We start from the raw sequence: 21,126 nt of genomic DNA, 5'->3' as shown, positions 1-21,126 counted from the left end.
CCTCCCTTGTACTCTGCTTGTGGAATGTTTAAGAGCAGCAGAAGGTTGGTGTGTGTCAGGATTACCGGACAGACAGCTCTGTGTGTTTAACTTCAGCTGCTGTGCAAACAACTGCAGTAAATCCACCCCCCCCCCCACCAAACCCTCTCTGCCCAGTAACCAGAGAGCTGGGCAGAGGTTAATAAGCAGAGGGACTGGCTCACGGGGGAAGAGGAGGCCAGGGTAGGGTCTGCAGACACACACACAGCTGGTCAGCGCTACACTCGACACAGACTCGACCCCCACACCGACACATGCTGGGACCCAAGTCCTTCTCACTGCCTTAATTCAACAACAACTTTCATTTGTATAGCACCTTTACCACTGTGCAATGGCCCACGGTGATTCGCAGGAGCGATTAACAGAAAGAGTTTGGTCCCCAGCTACACAAGGAGATATTAGGGATAAATGAATAAATACTCAGTTTAAGAGGTCAGTTTTAAGGAGCGTCTTAAAGGAGAGAAGGAGTGAGAGAGAGACATCGAGAGAAAGACAGAGAGAAAGGGAGAGAGACAGCGAAAGAAAGACAGAAAGGGAGAGAGACAGCGAGAGGTAGAGACAGCGAGAGACAGGGTGAGACAGAAAGAAAGGGAGAGAGACAGCGAGAGAGACAGCGAAAGAGAATAAGATAGAGAGAAAGGGAGAGAGACAGTGAGAGAAAGACAGAGAGAAGGGAGAGAGACAGCGAGAGGTAGAGAGACACCGAGAGACAGATTGAGACGGAGAGAAAGGGAGAGAGAGAGAGAGGTGAAGAGGATTAAGGAGGGAATTCCAGACCTTTGGCCTGTCCAGGCAGCTGAAGGCACGGCTGCCAATGGTGGAGCGATGGGAATTGGGGGATGCTCAACAGGCCGGAATTGGAGGAGCGCAGAGATCTCAGAGAATGGTGGGGGCTGGAGGAGGTTACAGAGATAGGGAGGGGTGTGTAGGGCTGGAGAATGTTATAGAGATAGGGAGGGTTGTAGGGGCTGGAGGAGGGTACAGAGATAGGGAGGGTTGTAGGGGCTGGAGAATGTTACAGAGATAGGGAGGGGTGTAGGGGCTGGAGGAGGTTACAGAGATAGGGAGGGGTATGGGGGCTGGAGGAGGTTACAGAGATAGGGAGGGTTGTAGGGGCTGGAGGAGGTTACAGAGCTAGGGAAGGGTATGGGGGCTGGGGGAGGTTACAGAGATAGGGAGTGTTGTAGGGGCTGGAGGTTACTGAGGTAGGAAGGGGTGTAGGAGCTGGAGGAGGTTACAGAGATAGGGAGGGGTGTGGGGGCTGGAGGAGGTTACAGAGATAGGGAGGAGTGTGGGGGCTGGAGGAGGTTACAGAGATAGGGAGGGGTGTAGGGGCTGGGGGAGGTTACAGAGATAGGGAGGGGTGTGGGAGCTGGAGGAGGTTACAGAGATAGAGAGGGGTGTGGGGGCTGGAGGAGGTTACAGAGATAGGGAGGGGTGTGGGCTGGAGGAGGTTACAGAGATAGGAAGGGATGTAGGGACTGGGGGAGGTTACTGAGATAGGAAGGGGTGTAGGGGCTGGAGGAGGTTACAGAGATAGGGAGGGGTGTGGGGGCTGGAGGAGATTACAGAGATAGGGAGGGGTTTGGGGGCTGGAGGAGGTTACAGAGATATTACAGAGGGGGGATATTTAACCAGTGATAGCATCTCCAGCGATCTCCACACTCACACAGTGTAATGAGGGATAACAACTTTGACCAGAGCAAGTTTAATCAGAATCACATGGGACTGAAGAAAGAACGCATTCCGAGAATCAAATTAAACCTCTCCCTTTTTAAACAAGATAAGAGCCAAGACTGTTCCTGGGGGTCCCTGGGATGTTCAAACGCTGCTCAATGAGACAGAATTTACGAGCAGCAAGACTTTGTGATTAACGAGGTCGCCTCAGGTTTAAAATTCAACTCTCTGGGACTGGGACTATGTTTCTGATCAATGCTTTGCCTTTCAACTAAAACCTCCCCCCCCTCTCCGAGAGATTAAGGGGGGGATTAAATCGGGGCCTTCAAAATCATAAGGGAGGATGTTTAGCTGGAGTGAATGAGGGGAAAGTGTTTCCAGTGACAGGAGGGTGGGTAACTCGAGGGGGGGGGGGGGGGGGGCACAGATTGAAGAGAATCGGGAAAAGAACCAGAGGTGGGAGATAAGAAGAATTTATATTTAAACGCAGAGTTGTAGTGATTTGGAAGGCGCTGCCTGGAAAGGCAGTGGAAGCAGATTCAATTTCAAAAGGGGGGAATTGGGGAAATACTGGAGGGGAAAGATCAGCAGGGATAAGGGGGAGAGAGCGGGGGAAGGAGAATGGAGACTAATTGGATAGATCGTTCAGAGAGTTAGGAAGAGGCCCAAGGGGCCAACTGGCTTCCTACTGTGTTGTAAGTGCCTCCGAGAGCCACTCCCCTCCCTCCCCCCAACCCAATGTCAAACCCCCCCGCCCCCCCTCAAAATGTGGAGGGGATGATTAATTGCGACGCAGACCCTCCGATGTGCTACACAACACACCTGGGTCCTTGTCTGAGGGGCAGCTGCTGCCTCAATCACCAGATGTCTGCTCTCATCTCCTTCCCCTCTCTGAATCCTTCATCGGGCCTTCGCCAAACTTCGGGCCAATTGAACAATAGCACAAGAACTAATTACACCGTTTCGCACACTCCATTCTGCACCCAATCAGCCCGAGTGCCGGCTCAGAACTGTCAAGTGACAGACTGCGAAAAAAAGACTGGGGGGCAACATTATTCACACAAATCCCTCAGGGATACCTAAAGACCCACCAGTACCGAATAGCAGTGTTATTGTAACAGACCCATCCCCACCAGTACTGTATCGCAGTGTTATAGTGACAGACCCATCCCCACCAGTACTGTATCGCAGTGTTATAGTGACACACATCCCCACCAGTACTGTATCGCAGTGTTATAGTGACACACATCCCCACCAGTACTGTATCGCAGTGTTATAGTGACAGACCCATCCCCACCAGTACTGTATCGCAGTGTTATAGTGACAGACCCATCCCCACCAGTACTGTATCGCAGTGTTATAGTGACAGACCCATCCCCACCAGTACTGTATCGCAGTGTTATAGTGACAGACCCATTCTCACCAGTACTGTATCGCAGTGTTATAGTGACAGACCCATTCTCACCAGTACTGTATCGCAGTGTTATAGTGACAGACCCATCCCCACCAGTACTGTATCGCAGTGTTATAGTGACAGACATCCCCACCAGTATTGTATCGCAGTGTTATAGTGGCAGACCCATCCCCACCAGTACTGTATCGCAGTGTTATAGTGGCAGACCCATTCTCACCAGTACTGTATCGCAGTGTTATAGTGACAGACCCATTCTCACCAGTACTGTATCGCAGTGTTATAGTGACAGACCCATCCCCACCAGTACTGTATCGCAGTGTTATAGTGACAGACCCATCCCCACCAGTATTGTATCGCAGTGTTATAGTGACAGACCCATTCTCACCAGTACTGTATCGCAGTGTTATAGTGACAGACCCATTCTCACCAGTACTGTATCGCAGTGTTATAGTGACAGACCCATCCCCACCAGTACTGTATCGCAGTGTTATAGTGACAGACCCATCCCCACCAGTACTGTATCGCAGTGTTATAGTGACAGACCCATCCCCACCAGTACTGTATCGCAGTGTTATAGTGACAGACCCATCCCCACCAGTACTGTATCGCAGTGTCATAGTGACAGACCCATTCTCACCAGTACTGTATCGCAGTGTTATAGTGACAGACCCATCCCCACCAGTACTGTATCGCAGTGTTATAGTGACAGACCCATCCCCACCAGTACTGTATCACAGTGCTATAGTGACAGCCTCATCCCCACCAGTACTGTATCGCAGTGTTATAGTGACAGACCCATCCCCACCAGTACTGTATCGCAGTGTTATAGTGACAGACCCATCCCCACCAGTACTGTATCGCAGTGTTATAGTGACAGACATCCCCACCAGTATTGTATCGCAGTGTTATAGTGACAGACCCATCCCCACCAGTATTGTATCGCAGTGTTATAGTGACAGACCCATTCTCACCAGTACTGTATCGCAGTGTTATAGTGACAAACCCATCCCCACCAGTACTGTATCGCAGTGTTATAGTGACAGACCCATCCCCACCAGTACTGTATCGCAGTGTTATAGTGACAGACCCATTCTCACCAGTACTGTATCGCAGTGTTATAGTGACAGACCCATTCTCACCAGTACTGTATCGCAGTGTTATAGTGACAGACCCATCCCCACCAGTACTGTATCGCAGTGTTATAGTGACAGACCCATCCCCACCAGTACTGTATCACAGTGCTATAGTGACAGCCTCATCCCCACCAGTACTGTATCGCAGTGTTATAGTGACAGACCCATCCCCACCAGTACTGTATCGCAGTGTTATAGTGACAGACCCATCCCCACCAGTACTGTATCGCAGTGTTATAGTGACAGACATCCCCACCAGTATTGTATCGCAGTGTTATAGTGACAGACCCATTCTCACCAGTACTGTATCGCAGTGTTATAGTGACAGACCCATCCCCACCAGTACTGTATCGCAGTGTTATAGTGACAGACCCATCCCCACCAGTATTGTATCGCAGTGTTATAGTGGCAGACCCATCCCCACCAGTACTGTATCGCAGTGTTATAGTGGCAGACCCATTCTCACCAGTACTGTATCGCAGTGTTATAGTGACAGACCCATTCTCACCAGTACTGTATCGCAGTGTTATAGTGACAGACCCATCCCCACCAGTACTGTATCGCAGTGTTATAGTGACAGACCCATTCTCACCAGTACTGTATCGCAGTGTTATAGTGACAGGCCCATCCCCGCCAGTACTGTATCGCAGTGTTATAGTGACAGACCCATTCTCACCAGTACTGTATCGCAGTGTTATAGTGACAGACCCATCCCCACCAGTATTGTATCGCAGTGTTATAGTGACAGACCCATTCTCACCAGTACTGTATCGTAGTGTTATAGTGACAGACCCATCCCCACCAGTACTGTATCGCAGTGTTATAGTGACAGACCCATCCCCACCAGTACTGTATCGCAGTGTTATAGTGACAGACCCATCCCCACCAGTACTGTATCACAGTGCTATAGTGACAGACCCATCCCCACCAGTACTGTATCGCAGTGTTATAGTGACAGACCCATCCCCACCAGTACTGTATCGCAGTGTTATAGTGACAGACCCATTCTCACCAGTACTGTATCGCAGTGTTATAGTGACAGACCCATTCTCACCAGTACTGTAGCGCAGTGTTATAGTGACAGACCCATTCTCACCAGTACTGTATCGCAGTGTTATAGTGACAGACCCATTCTCACCAGTACTGTATCGCAGTGTTATAGTGACAGACCCATCCCCACTAGTGCTGGATAGCAGTGTTATAGTGACAGACCCATCCCGACCAATACTGTACCCGTGTTATACAGTGACAGACCCGTCCCCACTAATACTGTACCCCAGTGTTGTACAGTGACAGACCTGTCCCCACCAGTACTGTACCCCAGTGTTACACAGTGACAGACCCATCCCCACCAGTACTGTTTCCCAGTGTTATAGTGACGGACCGCACCCACCACTACTGTATCGCAGTGTTATATGGTGACAGACCCGTCCCCACCAGTACTGTAGCCCAATGTTATACAGTGACAGACCTGTCCCCACCAGTACTGTATCGCAGTATTATACAGTGTCAGATTGTCCCCACCAGCACTGTACCGCAGTGTTATAGTGACAGACCCGTCCCCACCAGAACTGCATCACAGTGTTATACAGTGACAGACCCATCCCCACTAGTACTGTAGCCCAATGTTATACAGTGACAGACTGTCCCCACTAGTACTGTACCTCAGTGTTATACAGTGACAGACCCGCCTCCACCAGTACTAAATCGCAGTGTTATACAGTGACAGACCCGTCCCCACCAGTAGTGTATCGCAGTGTTATACAGTGACAAACCATCCCCACCAGCACTGTACCGCAGTGTTATAGTGACAGACACGTCCCCACCAGAACTGCATCACAGTGTTATACAGTGACAGACCCATCCCCACCAGTGCTGTACCCCAGTGTTATACAGTGACAGACCTGCAACCACCAGTACTGTACCCGTGTAACACTGTGACAGACCCATTCCCACCAGTACTGTACCCCAGTGTTATACAGTAACAGACCCGTCCCCACCAGTATTGTACTCCAATGTTACACAGTGACAAACCCGTCCCCAGCAGTACTGTACCCCAGTGTTATACAGTGACAGATGCGTCCTCACCAGTACTGTACCCCAGTGTAAACAGCGACAGGCCCGTCCCCACCAGTACTGTATCCCAGAGGTATATAGCGACAGACCCGTCCCCAGCAGTACTGTACCCCAGTGTTATACAATGATAGGTCTATTTCCCCTGACACAATCCCATGTTTTACAGTTTTTCCAGATACACGTTTTGGCTCTAGCCCTGTTCCAATTTCCCACAGTTTGAACAGATGCACTGAAAAATCTTCACATATTTTGCATTGCATTATTCTGAATCACCATTTGGCAGGGACTTCAGTTTCTATCACTTTCTGATCCCACCTCAAGCCCTGACTTCCAATAGAACCACTGGGAATGGTGGACAAGGTTGCTCCCCCAGCCCATCCGTGCCCACCAACATAAGCGGTGTCCCACGGAGCCCCCTGGGGCTGTGGAAGGCTCCGGGAAGACCCGGGCTGAACTAGGCCGCAGATTTTTCAGTCAGCTGACTCAACCAGACCTGGTGTGAGGTTTGCATCAAATCTCCGCTCTGTGCCACTCAAGCCACGCTGACCCCTGACACCGCTCCAGGAAAATTAAACGCCTCGCGCCACCATATCCCGGAAAACCCACGTCCTCCGGCCAGGGGGGGACACTACGAGGCAGCACCCATTAACTGCCACGCCTCAATCGGACAGTGACGGGGCCTATAGCAACCCTGTTCTCCCCGAAAAGCATGTTGGGAAAAGAAAACCCCAGCTTCACAAATGACCATGGCCCAGCAGAATCCTAAAAATAAACTTGGGCCGTAAAAGATGATCCTTGAACAGCTGCCTCCCTCAGACACAGAAGTGGCCTGAGAAACAGCTGACCTCCGCTCCCTGAAGGAGCCCTCATCAGTTGGAAAGTATCAGTTCAGAATCCACTCATTTGGGGGAAAACCCGAGACTCACACCTCCTCATTCTCCCTCTGCTGCACTGGGTAAAGGACTCGTCCATCTGGATACCACACACCTTTCCCCCTCTCCCATCCCCTCCTCTCTCTCTGTCTCTGGGATGATGTGGGCTGCTCACACTCTCTCACTTAACCCCCCTTCCCCCACCACCGACCCCTGCCTCGTGTCAGCACTGCTCCCAATCCCGCAACGCAGACTTGAGCCACGTCTCGTGACTCAGGGTGAGAGAGCCAATTCTCGATGCAAAGGGGGGAAGTGATGCCCTGTCTGAAGGGCATTGCTGGGAGGGTGCGGGGGGGGTGCAGTGATGCCCTGTCTGAGGGGGATTGCTGGACAGATGGGGTAGAGGAACTCCACCTTATCAGAGGGAGGGCAGGATGGGGAGTGCTGCCCTGTAGGAGCGGCACTGCTGGCGAGGTGAGGGGGGTTGCAATGCCCTGTCCGAGGGGCACTGCCGGGGCCAGGTGGGGGAGGGGAACCCGCCTTGTCAGGAGGAAGGCGGGATAGGGAGCGCAGTCCTGTCAGAGGGGTACTGCTGGGGGCAGGTGCCACCCTGTTGGAGGGACAGTTCCAGGCGAGGGGTGGAGGGGAGGAAGGGGGGGTGCGCTGACTTAGGGGCCCCACCTGCCGCTCCCCTCCTCCCGCTTCCTCGAGTGAGCGTTAAACTATCTATCAGCCACTGAGTGGAGAAGGAGCAGTGAGAGTTATCCCTCCCTGCAGCCTGGGGCCACTACTTCATCCCTCACTCGCCTGGCACTGCAAGGGAATTATCTGGGTTCCCCCCGCCAACAGGCGTTGCTACTTGTGGGATCTTGCTTTGCCGATTTCTGTTTTGTGTCACCCTCCCCTGCTGAGCTCCGTCTCAACTTCTGTCACCACCCCCGCCACAGTCATCACTTTGTCCCACTCCCCCCCTCCCCCACTGCTCTTGTCAAACCTCTCGCAACATAAACTGGTGCCTTGAAGAGAGAGTGGGGCAGACGGCCGGGGGTGGGGGGGGGGGCTGAAATTCACCCAGGGAAGTCTCCCCCCACCCCCTCTACCCCACCCCCCGTCACGAGCTACCACTCTTAAAGAAAAAGCCCACGTCTGGCACAAGTTGGGTGAGGCATCAGTGGCCTTGAATAGTGGGTGGGGCCTGTCCCTTTAAGAGAGACTGACCTCACCTTCTCTGCCTCACCCCGAGTGGAGCCACAGGGGAGACGATGGCAGAGGGACAGTGCGCGGTTTCCCATGATTACAGGGCCCGGCACGGGAGGTCAGGGACGTGGGAGTGGCTCATTGCAAAGCTGCCGCAACATGTTTCGCACTTGTCAAAGGCAGCATTTTCCAAACCGCCATTCATCACCCCGGCTGGCAACTCACCAAGCCTCCTGTTTACAATTGCAGTGAGTGTCGGTGTATCCTGCACCCACCCCCCGCCCCGCCACCCGCCCCCCGCTCCTCCTCTCCCTCCCTCCCGCCGACCTGTGAAACAAGCCCTGGATCCTATCTCCGGTGCTGAAGGGGCGGGAGAGAGTCTTATCCAAGAGAATGTTTGGAATGCAGGGCGAACCTGCCCTGCACACTCAGTCTCAAAACCGAGTCGCAGAGGGAGCGGAGAGACACCCCTCCCCCTCTCCCACCGCCCCGACACACTGCACCCCCCACCCCCCGCCCCGACACACTGCACCGCCCACCCCCCGCCCCGACACACTGCACCCCCCACCCCGACACACTGCACCCACCACCCCCCGCCCCGACACACTGCACCCCCCACCCCGACACACTGCACCCCCCCTCACCCCACCCCGACACACTGCACCCCCCTCCCCCCACCCCAACACACTGCACCCCCCACCCCGACACACTGCACCCCCCTCCCCCCACCCCGACACACTGCACCCCCCTCCCCCCACCCCGACACACTGCATCCCCCTCCCCCCACCCCGACACACTGCACCCCCCTCCCCCCACCCCGACACACTGCACCCCCCCGCCCCGACACACTGCACCCCCCTCCCCCTGCCCCGACACACTGCACCCCCCCTCCCCCGCCCCGACACACTGCACCCCCCTCCCCCCACCCCGACACACTGCACCCCCCTCCCCCCACCCCGACACACTGCACCCCCCCTCCCCCCGCCCCGACACACTGCACCCCCCCCTCCCCCCGCCCCGACACACTGCACCCCCCCTCCCCCCGCCCCGACACACTGCACCCCTCCCTCCCCCCGCCCCGACACACTGCACCCCTCCCTCCCCCCGCCCCGACACACTGCACCCCCCTCCCCCCGCCCCGACACACTGCACCCCCCACCCCCCGCCCCAACACACTGCACCCCCCACCCCCCGCCCCGACACACTGCACCCCCCACCCCCCGCCCCAACACACTGCACCCCCACCTTGCCAATCCCCAGCCTAGCAAAGCTCAGTGCTGTACAGCAGATTCGATGTGTATCTGTGTGACTGATGGGACAGCTTCTCCTCTGTAAGGTGTCCTGGATAGAGAGAGAAACACACTCAGACACACACACACACTCGCACACTCAGACACACACACACACTCGCACACTCAGACACACACACACTCAGACACACACACACTCAGACACACACACACTCAGACACACACACACACACACACTCAGACACACACACACACACACACTCAGACACACACACTCACTCAGACACACACTCACTCAGACACACACTCACTCAGACACACACTCACTCAGACACACACTCACTCAGACACACACTCACTCAGACAGACACACTCACTCAGACACACACTCACTCAGACACACACTCACTCAGACAGACACACTCACTCAGACAGACACACTCACACTCAAGCACACACTCAGAAAACAGTAAACCTTAACTCATTAAATAGGGAAGAGGCAGTGAGATAAAGAGGTGAGGCAGAGCAGAGTGGAAAGGGATAGGGATTCAGGGAAAAGTGGAGGCAAGAGAAACCAGAGGAGATTGAGTGTGAGGGAGTGTGTGAGAGAGAGGTGAGAGAGAGGTGAGAGAGAGGTGAGAGAGAGGTGAGAGAGAGGTGAGAGAGAGGTGAGAAGGGCTGGGCTCATGAACAGGTGAAGGGAGAAGAGAGACATAGAGAGGGGAAAAGGAACGGATAAAAAGGCAGAGGGTGAGAGAGTGAGGGGGGAGTGGAGGAGAGGGAGGACGTGAGTGAGGATGAGAGAATGAGAGAAGTGGAGGCGAGGGAGGGGAGGATGAGGGGGTAAGTGGAGGAGGGGCAGAGGGTGAGAGAGAGAGGGAGGGGAGAAGTGGAGGAGGGAGAGGATGAGGGGGTAAGTGGAGGAGGGGCAGAGGGTGAGAGAGTGAGGGAGGGGAGAAGTGGAGGAGGGAGAGGATGAGGGGGTAAGTGGAGGAGGGGCAGAGGGTGAGAGAGTGAGGGAGGGGAGAAGTGGAGGAGGGAGAGGATGAGGGGGTAAGTGGAGGAGGGGTAGAGGGTGAGAGAGTGAGGGAGGGGAGAAGTGGAGGAGGGAGAGGATGAGGAGGTAAGTGGAGGAGGATAAATGAGGGAGGGAGGGGAGAAGTGGGGAGAGAGATGGGGCAAGGTTGTGGGTGAGAAATTGGAGTTGGATTGAGGTGAAGACTCTCAGAGGAAATGTTGATGAGGAGATGGGCAAGGAATTGGTGGAGATGGAGAGAGTGAACAAGGTCAGCAGGAGAGAGGGGAGCAGGAAGAGAGTCAGGAATGTGGGGTCTTGAGAAAGAGAGAGCCCCATGCAAGAGCAAGAAATGGAGAAATACTCCATCTGAAGAAAAGAACAGTCTGAATCCAACTCGCTGGATGGACAGAGAGTGGAGGAGTGGGAGAAAGTGATTGCAGCAGAGAGACAGAGAGAGAGAGAGAATACAGAGTGAGACAAGAGAGAAACAGAACGAGGAAATGAACTGAAGCAGTGGGTGAACTGGGAGAGGCATTAGAGTAGGACAGAATGTGAGGAGAGGAAGAAGGGAAGGAGAAAGCAGAACTGAGAATGAAGGTGACAGTGAAGGCGGGGGAGATCGGAAAGGAAATGAAGAAAGAGTTTAATCCCAGAGGAAAGGTGGAGAAGAGAGAGAGTGAAGAGAGAGTGAAGAGAGAGTGAAGAAGAGAAAAGAGAGGGGGAGAGTCATAGAGAGAGAGGGAGGAGAGAGCGAGAGGAGAGAGAGAATGAAGAAGAAAAGAGATAGGAGGAGAGTGAAGAGGAGAAAGAGACAGTGGAAGGTGAGAGTGAAGAGGAGAGAGAGAGAGAGGAGAGAGAGAATGAAGAAGAAAAGAGATCGGAGGAGAGAGAAGAGGAGAAAGAGACAGTGGAAGAAGAGAGAGAGTGAAGAGGAGAGAGGAGAGAGAGGAGAGAGAGAATGAAGAAAAGAGAGGGGGAGAGTGAGGGGGAGAGTGAAGAGGAGAGAGAGAGGAGAGAGAGAGGAGAGAGAGGGAATGAAGAAGCAAAGGGAGAGAGAGGAGAGTGAAGAGGAGAGAGAGAGAGAGACAGTGAGAGGAGAGGGACGGTGAAGAGAAGGGGATAGGGTGGGCTGGATGTCAAGGAGAAATAGGAGAAGGGATGAAGTGAGAGAAAGAGCACCTGGTGAAAGAGTAAAGGAGAGAGAGAGGGGTTGGGGGGTAAGTGAGGAGAGATGCTGGGGGAGCTTGTGAAACAAAGAAAATGCAAACAGGCTGGAAGAGAGAATGAAGTGTGGGGAAGAGAGAATGAGAAAGGGCGAGGGAGGAAGAGAGAGAGAGAGGAGCCCGCGGGAGAAGCATTCTCCTGCCCGCAGTTTCAGAACTTTGCAGCAGGCTTCGGATGTGGGCGCGAGAGAGGCGGGACACTCCCTCCGTGTTTCAGGGATTGTGAGGACAGAGCACACATACACACACAGATACACTCACACACACCTACACAGATACACTCACACACATACACACACAGATACACTCACACACATTCTCTCTCTCACACACACCTACACACACACACACACACACAGATACACTCACACACATTCTCTCTCTCACACACACCTACACACACACACACAGATACACTCACACATTCTCTCTCACACACAGGCACACACACACACCCAGACACACACAGATACACTCACACATTCTCTCTCACACACAGGCACACACACACACCCAGACACACACATGCATACATTCTCTCTCACACACACAGATACACGCAGAGACACACACATGCATTCTCTCTCACATTCACACTCACTCACACACACATTCTCACTCACACACACTCAGAGACACACACATACATTCACTCACAGACAGACTCACAGAGACACACACACATTCTCACTCACACACACATATTTTCTCATACACACAATCTCTCACACACACACCCACAATCTCTCTCTCTCACACAATCTCTCTCTCACACACACAATCTCTCTCATACACACAATCCCTCATACACAATCTCTCTCTCACACACACTCTGACACACATTTTCCTTCAGACTCTGTCACTGAATTGTGGAGGGGCGGGGGGGAGAGCAGAATCTATCCCGGCAAACTGACCAGGACATTCCACTAAGAACAGCAACAATACATCAAGCAGCGCAGTCTGAAACCAGAGCTTTGAAATTCACTCTGAAACAAGCAGAGAGAGAAACCGCAATGAAATAAACAGCAGCTCAATCCATTGACAAGAGTGGACCACCTGCTAAAGTCTGTTTGCAAAGTTAAAAAACAAACCGTTGTCCTTTAAAATCTGTGAACCATTCGCACACAACAAAAGCACCCCCATCTCATGATTATTACATTTTATTTGAATGAAAGGAAAAATCTTTTACCTGGGGCGGCGATGGCGAAGAATACGATAGCTCCGAGACAGTACATGTTCTCCAAACTGCTCCAGCGATTTCGAGTATCAGAGGAGCTTTCTCACACACAGCCGGAGCGTTTATTCGTGTACCGCCCCCTGGGATTAAGAGGAAGGAGAGGGAGAGAGAGAGGGGCGGGGGGTGAAGCGGAGGGGTGGAGGGTGGATTGGTTTAGAGCAAATCCAGCCAACTCGACACATCCCGAATTTACAAATCACAGTAATTGCCAATTCCACTCCGATGCCCCTCTGTAATCTCTCCAATTCTCAAGCAGCCCAGAGCAGAGGGTGGAATGCAGATAGAAAACTACAAGCACCATTCACCCAACAGTAACCTGGACTGGGTTAACAGTGCAGCACTCCCTCAGTACTGACCCTCTGACGGTGCGACACTCCCTCAGTACTGCCCCTCTGACAGTGCAGCACTCCCTCAGTACTGACCCTCTGACAGTGCAGCACTCCCTCAGTACTGACCCTCTGACGGTGCGACACTCCCTCAGTACTGCCCCTCTGACAGTGCAGCACTCCCTCAGTACTGACCCTCTGAAAGTGCAGCACTCCCTCAGTACTGACCCTCTGACAGTGCGGCACTCCCTCAGTACTGACCCTCTGACGGTGCGACACTCCCTCAGTACTGCCCCTCTGACAGTGCAGCACTCCCTCAGTACAGACCCTTTGACAGTGCAGCACTCCCTCAGTACTGACCCGCTGACAGTGCAGCTCTCCCTCAGCACTGACCCTCTGATAGTGCGACATTCCCTGAGTACTGCCCCTCTGACAGTGCAGCACTCCCTCAGTACTGACCCTCTGACAGTGCAGCACTCCCTCAGTACTGACCCTCTGATGGTGCGACACTCCCTCAGTCCTGCCCCTCTGACAGTGCAGCACTCATGATGTGGAGATGCCGGCGTTGGACTGGGGTAAGCACAGTAAGAAGTCTCACAACACCAGGTTAAAGTCCAACAGGTTTAGTTGGTAGCAAATACCATAAGCTTTCGGAGTGATGCCCCTTCGTCAGATGGAGTAGTTCAGCACTCCCTCAGTACTGACCCTCTGACAGTGCAGCACTCCCTCAATACTCACCCTCTGAAAGTACAGTGCACCTCAGTACTGGCCCTCTGACAGTGCAGCATTCCCTCAGTACAGACCCTTTGACAGTGCGGCACTCCCTCAGCACTGACCCTCTGACTGTGCGGCACTCCCTCAGTACTGACCCTCCGACAGTGCAGCATTCCCTCAGTACTGACCCTCTGACACTGCAGCACGCCCTCAGTACTGACCCTCCGACAGTACAGCGCTCCCTCAGTACTGACCCTCCGACAGTGCAGCATTCCCTCAGTACTGACCCTCTGACAGTGCAGCATTCCCTCAGTACTGACCCTCTGACAGTGCGGCACTCCCTCAGTACTGACCCTCCGACAGTGCAGCACTCCCTCAGTACTGACCCTCTGACTGTGCAGCGCTCCCTCAGTACTGACCATCCGACAGTGCAGCACTCCCTCGGTACTGACCCTCCGACAGTGCAGCACTCCCTCGGTACTGACCCTCCGACAGTGCAGCACTCCCTCGGTACTGACCCTCCGACAGTGCAGCACTCCCTCGGTACTGACCCTCCGACAGTGCAGCACTCCCTCGGTACTGACGCTTCAATAACATATTGCATTCTCAGTCCTGGCAGTATGTCTGCCTGAATTCTGCTCACAGAGGGTGGCCATTCAACCCATCAATTTGCCTCGAATCATCATACCCGCTCCGTCCTGCATATGGTCGGCTAACGGGAAACAGCTTCTCATTGTCCACATTATCTGGAGCTGTCATTGTCTTGTGTGCCTCGATCAGATCTCCTCTTTGCCCTCTCGCTCAGAGGACAATCCTATCTTCTCCAATCTTGCCTTGTGAATGGTGAGCTCCCCACCCCTGGATCTGTTCTGGTGAATCTCCATCCACGAACCCTCTCTGGGACCCCCACCCCTCGACTGAAGTGTGGGGGATCAGATCTGGATGCAGTAGTCTGGCTGACCAGAGTTTTGCAGAATAATCTGCCTACTTTGATTGAGTAAGAAGTTTAACAACACCAGGTTAAAGTCCAACAGGTTTATTTGGTAGCAAAAGCCACACAAGCTTTCGGAGCTCCAAGCCCCTTCTTCAGGCGAGTGGGAATTCATTCCCACTCACCTGAAGAAGGGGCTTGGAGCTCCGAAAGCTTGTGTGGCTTTTGCTACCAAATAAACCTGTTGGACTTTAATCTGGTGTTGTTAAACTTCTTACTGTATTTACCCCAGTCCAACGCCGGCATCTCCACATCATGAATACTTTGATTGAGACAGAGTACAAGAATGAGATAGAGAATCTGGTGAACTGGTGCGATGACAATAACCTCTCCCTCAATGCCAAAAAAACGAAGGAGATTGTCATCGACTTCAGGAAGCGTAAAGGAGAACATGCCTCTATCCACATCAATGGGGACAAAGTAGAAATGGTCGTGAGCTTCATTTTTTTAGGTGTCCAGATCACCAACAACCTGTCCTGGTCCCCCCATGCTGACGCTATAGTTCAGAAAGTCCACCAATGCCTCTACTTTCTCAGAAGACAAAGGAAATTTGGCATGTCAGTTACGACTCTCATCAATTTTTACAGATGCACCATCGAAAGGATCCTTTCTGGTTGTATCCACAGCTTGGTCTGGCTCCTGCTCTGCCCAAGACCGCAAGAAACTACAAAGGGCCGTGAATGAAGCCCAATCCCATCATGCAAACCAACCTCCCATCCATTGAGTTCATCTGCATTTCCCGCTGCCTGGGAAAAGCAGCCGGCATAATTAAGGACCCCACGCACCCCGGACGTTCTCTCTTCCACCTTCTTCCATTGGGAAAAACAAACAAAAGTCTGAGGTCACGTACCAACCGACTCAAGAACAGCTTCTTCCCTGCTGCTGTCAGACATTTGAATGGACTGATCTCGCATTAAGTTGGTTTTTCTCGACACCCTATCTATGACTGTGACACTATATTCAGCACCTTCTCCTTTCCTACTCTATGAACGGTATGCTTTGTCTGTCAAGCGCAAAAGAAACAATACTTTCACTGTATGTTCATACATGTGACAATAATAAATCAAATCAAATCAAATTACTTCTTGTAGCCAATCCCCCTGTTTATCAAACTCCAGGAAACCAGTGTGGACTGCTGTTGTATGAAATTTAGAAGCTGTGTTTGCAGCAGAAATGGGCATTGGCAAATCAGATTTGACCCAGAGCCACGTAACAGGCAGTGACCAAAAGCCAAGACGCAGAGATCAGATTTAAGAAACTCCTTAAAGGAGGTCGGAGAGAAAGGAGGGATGGGGGAAGGGGAGAGGGTCAGGGAGGGAATGCAGAACTTAGTGCCCCAGGCAGCTGAAGGCACGGCTGCCAATGAAATAAAGAAAGTACATTCATTTCCAAAGATGTGTGGATTTGACGGATTGGCCATGATAAAATTGTCCCTTCGTGTCAGGGAGGCTAGCTCGGGTAAATGCATGGGGTTATGGGGATAGGAACAGGGTGGGATTGTGGTCGGTGCAGACTCGATGGGCCAAATGGCCTCCTTCTGCACTGTCAGATTCTATGATTTATGATCTATTTCGATGGCAAATAAACCATCCTCTGGCTGCCCCAGAGGCTGGAGATATTGTTCCAGAGTGGTTGCTGTTGTATCAATGATTGGGGTGGTGAATCTACGCACAGTATGTTCCCCCAAACAGAATTGTGATAATACCCAAGACCATCAGTTTTTTAATGATGTTCTGAGTGCAGCACGCCCTCAGTACTGACCCTCTGACAGTGCAGCACGCCCTCAGTACTGACCCGCTGACAGTGCAGCACTCCCTCAGTACTGACCCTCTGACAGTGCAGCACTCCCTCAGTACTGACCCTCTGACAGTGCAGCACTCCCTCAGTACTGACCCTCTGACAGTGCAGCGCTCCCTCAGTACTGACTCTCTGACAGTGCAGCACGCCCCCAGTACTGACCCTCTGACAGTGCAGCACGCCCTCAGTACTGACCCTCTGACAGTGCAGCACTCCCTCAGTACTGACCCTCTGACAGTGCAGCACGCCCCCAGTACTGACCCTCTGACAGTGCAGCACGCCCTCAGCACTGACCCTCTGACAGTGCGGCACTCCCTCAGTACTGACCCTATGACAGTGCAGCACTCCCTCAGTATTGAGCCTCTGACAGTGCAGCACTCCCTCAGTACTGACCATCTGACAATGCAGCACTCCCTCTGTCCTGACCCTCTGACAGTGCAGCACTCCCTCAGTACTGATCCTCTGACAGTGCGGCACTCCCTTGGTACTGACCCTCTGACAGTGCAGTACTCCCTCAGTACTGACCCTTTGACAGTGCAGCACTCCCTCAGTCCTGACCATCTGACAATGCAGCACTCCCTCACTACTGACCCTCTGAGAGTGCAGCACTCCCTCAGTACTGACCCTCTGACAGTGCAGCGCTCCCTCAGTACTGACCCTCTGACAGTGCAGCACTCCCTCAGTACTGACCCTCTGACAGTGCAGCACGCCCTCAGCACTGACCCTCTGACAGTGCGGCACTCCCTCAGTACTGACCCTCTGACAGTGCAGCGCTCCCTCAGTACTGACCCTCTGACAGTGCAGCGCTCCCTCAGTACTGACCCTCTGACAGTGCAGCACTCCCTCAGTCCTGACCGTCTGACAATGCAGCACTCCCTCAGTACTGACCCTCTGACAGTGCGGCACTCTCTCAGTACTGACCCTCTGACAGTGCAGCACTCCCTCAGTACTGACCCTCTGACAGTGCAGCACTCCCTCATACTGACCCTCTGACAGTGCAGCACTCCCTCAGTACTGACCCTCTGACACTGTGGCACTCAGTCAGTACTGATCCTCTGACAGTGCGGCACTCCCTCGGGTACTGACCCTCTGACAGTGCAGCACTCCATCAGTACGGACCCTCTGACAGTGCAGCACTCCCTCAGCACTGACCCTCTGACAGTGCAGCACTTCCTCAATACTGACCCTCTGACAGTGAGGCACTCCCTCAGTACTGACCCGCTGACAGTGCAGCATTCCCTCAGTACGGACCCTCTGACAGTGCAGCACTCCCTCAGTACTGACCCTCTGACAGCGCAGCACTCCCTCAGTACTGACCTTCTGACACTGCAGCACTCCCTCGGTACTGACCCCCTGACAATGCAGCACTCCTTCAGTGCTTAACCTCTGGCAGTGCGGCACTCCCTCAGTCCTGACCCTCTGGCAGTGCAGCAGTCTCTCAGCACTGACCCTATGACAGTGCAGCACTCCCTCAGTATTGAGCCTCTGACAGTGCAGCACTCCCTCAGTACTGACCATCTGACAATGCAGCACTCCCTCTGTCCTGACCCTCTGACAGTGCAGCACTCCCTCAGTACTGATCCTCTGACAGTGCGGCACTCCCTTGGTACTGACCCTCTGACAGTGCAGTACTCCCTCAGTACTGACCCTTTGACAGTGCAGCACTCCCTCAGTCCTGACCATCTGACAATGCAGCACTCCATCACTACTGACCCTCTGAGAGTGCAGCACTCCCTCAGTACTGACCCTCTGACAGTGCAGCGCTCCCTCAGTACTGACCCTCTGACAGTGCAGCACTCCCTCAGTACTGACCCTCTGACACTGTGGCACTCAGTCACTACTGATCCTCTGACACTCGGTACTGACCCTCTGACAGTGCAGTACTCCCTCAGTATTAACCCTCTGACAGTGCAGCACTCCCTCAGTACTGACCCTCTGACAGTGCAGCGCTCCCTCAGTACTGACCCTCTGACAGTGCAGCACTCCCTCAGTACTGACCCTCTGACACTGTGGCACTCAGTCACTACTGATCCTCTGACACTCGGTACTGACCCTCTGACAGTGCAGTACTCCCTCAGTATTAACCCTCTGACAGTGCAGCACTCCCTCAGTACTGACCCTCTGACAGTGCAGCACTCCCTCAGTATTAACCCTCTGACAGTGCAGCACTCCCTCAGTACTGACCCTCTGACAGTGCAACACACCCTCAGTATTCACTCTCTGACAGTGCAGCATTCCCTCAGTACGGACCCTCTGACAGTGCAGCACTCCCTCAGTACTGACCCTCTGACAGTGCAGCACACCCTCAGTACTGACCCTCCGACAGTGCAGCACTCCCTCAGTATTCGCCCTCTGACAGTGCAGCACTCCCTCTGTACTGACCTTCTGACACTGCAGCATTCCCTCGGTACTGAATCCCTGACAATGCAGCACTCCTTCAGTGCTTAACCTCTGGCAGTGCGGCACTCCCTCAGTCCTGACCCTCTGGCAGTGCAGCAGTCTCTCAGCACTGACCCTATGACAGTGCAGCACTCCCTCAGTATTGAGCCTCTGACAGTGCAGCACTCCCTCAGTACTGACCCTCTGACAGTGCAGCACTCCCTCAGTACTGACCCTCTGACACTGTGGCACTCAGTCTGTACTGATCCTCTGACAGTGCGGCACTCCCTCGGTACTGACCCTCTGACAGTGCAGTACTCCCTCAGTACTGACCCTCTGACAGTGCAGCACTCCCTCAGTACTGACCCTCTGACAGTGCAGCACTCCCTCAGTACTGACCGTTTGACAGTGCAGCACTCCCTCAGTACTGACCCTCTGACAGTGCAGCACTCCCTCAGTACTGACCCTCTGACAGTGCAGCGCTCCCTCAGTACTGACTCTCTGACAATGCAGCACTCCCTCAGTACTGACCCTCTGACAGTGCAGCACTCCCTCAGTACTGACCCTCTGACAGTGCAGCACTCCCTCAGTACTGACTCTCTGACAATGCAGCACTCCCTCAGTACTGACCCTCTGACAGTGCAGCACTCCCTCAGTACTGACCCTCTGACAGTGCAGCACTCCCTCAGTACTGACCCTTCTGTCACACACACACACACACATACGACCATACAGACTTGTTTGCACACATTTGCCCATGCAACTATCCACACACACACACACATATATATGTGTGGCGTCATATGTCATTGTGCTCACACATCATCACACATGCTCATGCATACAAACACGTGTTGACACACAGCCATCTTCACACGTGCACACTTTTATGCATATGTACACGCACACACAATCTCACAGGCACACAAACATGAGGAATGGGCAGAGACAGACGATTTGACCGCACGCTTCTGCGTTTAAACAGTAAATGTCGATTGGAAGTGTTGACACATGAGGAGCAGTGAGTGCCAGGGGTTCAGTCCAGCTGTTAAATCCTCATCTGCACAGAGCTGACTCCCTCGTTCAACGCCTGCAACACTGAAGCGGTACCATTGCTCCTCCACACGTGTTTCCAGTTTGATAAAGCTTTGCCCTGATGTTGCGAGCAAGGTTCTTGGCAACAATGGCGTGTATGTGAAAAAAACAGCCGGCTCAGTTGGCCACAGTCGAACTCTTTGGAAACACATCAAAGGCCGCCGCTCCCACTCTGTTCGCAATGTTGGTTGTGGTTTCTGACGCACTCCCCCCGCCTGTCTGCCCCTTTCTTTTTCTGTTTTCTCCGTTATCCGGCAATCTGTGGCATTCAGACTGGGAGATGAATTTTCTTTTACAAGAAAGGGTGCAGGCAAGATTAAAGTGAGGGCGGGAGAGAGGGTGAACTCAGAAAGGACAAAGTAAATATGGAATTTGAAAAGGTGCGGTAACTTGGGCTGTCTGTGTGTGAGAGTGTGAGTGTGTGTGTGAGTGAGTGAGCCTGAGTGTGTGTGAGTTTGTATGTGAGTTTCTGTGTGTGTATGTGAGTACCTGTGTGTGTTGTGAGTGAGTGTGTGTGTGTGAGTTTCTGTGTAAGTGTGTGTGATTGTGTGTGTGTGCGTGTGTGAATCTGAGTGTGTGTTTCTGTGTGTGAGCAAGTGTGTGCGTGAGTGTCAGTGTGTTTTTTTAAGTGTGTGTGTGAGAGAGAGAGTCTGTGTGTGGCTGTGTGTGCGTGTGTGTGTGTGAGTTT

General features: G+C 53.1%; 1 protein-coding gene across 1 annotated transcript in view; it reads right to left on the bottom strand.

Moving 5' to 3' along the window:
• LOC144508740 (uncharacterized) overlaps positions 1–21,126 on the bottom strand; it is a 55,965-nt gene that overhangs the window by 27,328 nt on the left and 7,511 nt on the right.

The sequence above is a fragment of the Mustelus asterias genome, chromosome 20 (genome assembly GCF_964213995.1).
Source record: "Mustelus asterias chromosome 20, sMusAst1.hap1.1, whole genome shotgun sequence".
Taxonomy (NCBI): domain Eukaryota; kingdom Metazoa; phylum Chordata; class Chondrichthyes; order Carcharhiniformes; family Triakidae; genus Mustelus; species Mustelus asterias.
Note: the sequence above shows the minus strand (reverse complement) of the source record. Positions and strands in the feature narration are given on the sequence as shown.